The 4,113-nt window shown below is 38.2% G+C and overlaps 1 long non-coding RNA gene across 1 annotated transcript; it reads right to left on the bottom strand.

Annotated features, from left to right (window-relative positions):
- Positions 1-317: 317 nt before the first annotated feature.
- Positions 318-4,113, bottom strand: LOC128248747 (uncharacterized). The gene is made up of 2 exons (XR_008264935.1): positions 2,142-4,113; positions 318-690 (listed from the first exon to the last, which is right to left on the bottom strand). It is a non-coding gene; the product is annotated as an uncharacterized LOC128248747 (long non-coding RNA).

Below are 4,113 nucleotides of genomic sequence, written 5' to 3'. Positions count from 1 at the left end.
AAGAGTCCGATGATCCCTATCTGAAAGTTTTGGTTTTCTTCTGGAGTTTTGTTCCGACGAGGAGGTTTTTGTCTCTTTCTCAAAGGCTATCATTACTTTTGAGACAGTACTTCTTGATACACCAAGCATTTTGGCTGTTTTTTCAGCTTGCCCCTGCCATACAAGCACCAACAATTTGACCTCTTTGAAAGTCCGATAGATCTGTCATTTTAATGAATTTTAATTACCCTTTTCTTATGATATCTGAAAAGAAACAACAATTTTAGCAAAGCATATTAAGCAACACTAAAAATAAATAAAAAAACATAAAAATAAACAAGTTTTGATGGTTTTATAGATATTTCAAAATTATGATGTCAAGTGTTCCCATTATTTTGTCCAACCCCTGTGTATAGGCGCAGGAGTGGCCCGATGGTTGGGGAACCCCTGATCTACATTATTTACAATTGACAGATATTTGTCTTCATCTTGTTTGTTGTTAACACAGCGTTTCGGCTGACATACCCTCCAGCCTTCTTCAGGTGTCTTGGAGAAATTTCGAACCTGGGTTCTTGTTCTTAAGGTATTTTTCAATGTTGTTGTTGCTATTATTATTAGGTCACTATGCCATATGCCCATGGGCATATGGCGTAGTGATTCAGAGCGCGGGCGACTAACTCCAAGATTCCGAGTTTGATTCCAGGCAGTGACCTGAATAATAATAATAATAATAATAATAATAATAATAATAATAATAATAATAATAATAACATCGAAAAATACCTTAGGAATGAGAACCCAGGTTCGAAATTTCCCCAAGACACCAGATGAAGGCTGGAGGGTACATCAGCCGAAACGTTGTGTTAACAACAAACAAAATGAGGGCAAATATCCGTCAATTTAAATAATGTACATAATTCCTCATCTCTTCAATATAGAACAGTGGAATGCCAGAAAACATTGATCAAATGCTCTGCTAATAGGAGTTATCTCCCTTACCAGTTTCGGATTTTAAAAAAAGAATTTTGGTTTCGAGCTGTTTTTGAATAATGTCAAACTTCTTCAACTCTCTACACATGAGAAACAATCGCATTTACATTTATTATATAGAACACTCCGTTGAAACATTTCCTCCACTTCATACTTATAGGCGCAGACAACATGGTTCTGTCCCACCGCGTTGCATCTCGGGCAAATGTCTTCTACTCAAGCCCCAGGCCGACCCTTGCGAGTGGATTTGGTAGACAGAAACTGAAAGAAGCCCGTCCCCCCTCTCTGCCTATATATATATATACACACACACACAGGTATGGAGAGAGAGATACACACACATTATATATATATTTTCCGGATGAAAATACCTCTATTTAGGGCATAATTCCCTAGATTTTTTTTTATCATACTCTAAGGGATTTTTCATTTCCGTATGAATATTTTATATATATCTATATAATGCTAAGAAGCTTGCTTCCCAACCACATGGTTCCAGATTCAGTCCTACTGTGTGGCATCTTGCGCAAGTGTCTTCTATAGCCTTCGGCCGACCATAGCCCTGTGACTGGATTTGGTAGACGGAAACTGAAAGAAGCCCATCGTATGTGTATATGTATATATATATATATATATATATATACATTTGTATGTCTGTGACTGTACCCCCACTATCGCTTGACAAGCGATGTTGGTGTGTTTACGTTCCCGTAAACTAGTGGTTCGGCAAATGAAACCAACAGAATAAGTACTAGGCTTACAAAGAATAAGTCCTGGGATCGATTTGTTCGACTGAACGCGGTGCTCCAGCCTGGCAGCAGTAAAATGAAATATATACATAGATTTTTATATATACTTGCACAAAATTTCTTTCCACTTTCTTCCCTCTCTGTCGAATAGTGTTGGTTCGAAACGTAAAAGACTTTCTTTCCGAACGTTAAATTAAAACACCTGCTTGTTATTCCTACACCTCTCCTCGTCTTGTTTTCTGTAAATTTGAACTATATACATATATAATATACGTACTCATGTATATATACATGTATGTAAGTATGCGTGTCTCTCTCGCCATCGCGTGGTAGTTGCAAAAATGATTGTCAGAATCATAAAAGCAATGCCATTTCCAAAATTCTGCAAAAAAATAAACATATCTGGCTATGGGTAAATATTACCTTGCTTGGAAACGGGTAAAAGTTGGCGACAGGAAAGGCATCTGGTATAGAAAATCTGCCCCTGTTATTATCAGTAGTATTCTCGGCTCCTGAAAGTTGGCTTACTGTCAATTTTCACCCCCCCACACACAGAACACTAACCAATATCCATTTTAGCAAATTTTGAAGACCGTTTACTAATTTGAGGGAATTAAATATAGTTATTTCTATCAGGACAAGCAAGCAGATCAGTGTCCTCTGAAGATTTATTACTGATTAAATCTTACTGGTAACACAACGAGATAGCATAAGAGAAAAGTGACGTCAAAGATTTGAACTCCCAACCACAAGGTATCCAACTACCATTGGTTCTTATTGGACCAGCAATTCCTGTTGCTAATTTCTTTTCACTAGCGAAAGACAACTTCGGATCATGCTAGCAGTAGAAGAACAGCAAACGACTTTATCTCACGCCAACATGAATGCCGGTAGCTAAAAAAGAAACCAAACGAAGGAATCTCCCCTATGTAGTCGTTTGACTTGCAAGACACAGCAGCTAAATCTTCCTCAAATCACATCCTATCAAGATGGTCATGGCTTTCATAATCAGTCAGTTCTATGTTGACTTGGGAACTGAATAAATGAAACAATATTTCCATTTATCTTACACACGGAGAAGAAAAAACACTTTGAAGCTGGAGAATAAAGTGAGGACTGGATTTGACTGACAACAGTAAGAAATAAAACGACCTCCCTGACACCATAGGAATCGAAACCACGTTGCTCATTTTCTGCCTGATTCAATCACTGAGTACTTCTTGCTGATTGCAGTGTTTCTAACAGGAACCCTGTGATTGCAGAGGATGGCGACAAGTTAATTTTTTTCTTCTAAACTGTCCAACATAATGAAGTAAAGAATTTTGCGCCGGTAAAGTTTCTAGTCCATGCATTAAGTGGAGGAACGTAGGGAAAAAGTTTGGCGACGATAGGGACTTGTTAGTGTGTGCAATCACCCGTGCTTAGAGAAGAAGAAAAAAAAAACACTGCAAAAACTAAGTTAACAGCGAGCCCCTACTGAGGCTAAGGAAATACTTTTCAACGATATACAGTGTATATTATTTTAAAGACAACGTTTTTTTTTTCGTTACAAAACAATTAGAAGCATTAAAAAAAAAAAAAAAAACCTTAGGACAGTCAAACATTTTTCTTTTCAAAGACCACTACAGGCGATAATTAACTGGTGTTTACTTTGAATAGCTACGGCAAACTACACCATGAAAATTCAAGAAAGGGTTTTAAGAAATTGGTTTAACCCCTCCCCATCAAGGTAATTTTACTGTAGGCTTCAACAGGAAAATCGGTTACTGGTGACAAGCCAACAACGTGGGGTCAGAATTTAGTTGCCAAGCAGATAAAGGAAGGATGGTACAGTGACCCCTCACCAACGAGGATAACACTAATTGCCTCGCTTGAAATGGTTCACTGCGTAAACTTATGTGGCTCGTGTCAACGACCAAGTCTCTTCAATGGAAACCAAATTTCCCCCACGTAGAAATAAATGTTTCTATAAAGTATAGGGTTACATTACGTCTGGTTAAAAATAAACTCCTTTGATTAGGTCTGCACGACTAGTGCAGTCTTAGGACTGGGAACGGTTCAACTGAAGTTAAAGACGAGAGTTCCAAGTTAGCTTAGTTGGGTCTTTGGAGGGACTGAAAACAAGATGCAAGGAGCAAACACAGACCTCGTACAATTTCGGTCAACAGATATCTTCAAGCGAACTGTTAGAAATAGCAGCCAAGATTTTTTAAAAAGTCACACTGAACAGTGCAGTATTGGATTTACAATAAAGTGGGATGGGCACGACCAAAATGTCTAATAATTTAGGGTTGGCCAGGGGATAAACTCCAGTTGAAAGAGAACTAGCAGAGCTGAATGGTTAACGAAGTTCGCTTCGCAATCACAAGACCCAGGGTTCGACCCCTCAGTATAA

The sequence above is a fragment of the Octopus bimaculoides genome, chromosome 9, assembly GCF_001194135.2.
Source record: "Octopus bimaculoides isolate UCB-OBI-ISO-001 chromosome 9, ASM119413v2, whole genome shotgun sequence".
Classification (NCBI taxonomy): Eukaryota; Metazoa; Mollusca; class Cephalopoda; order Octopoda; family Octopodidae; genus Octopus; species Octopus bimaculoides.
The sequence above is the reverse complement of the archived record's forward strand: the minus strand, read 5'-3'. Positions and strand labels throughout refer to the sequence as shown.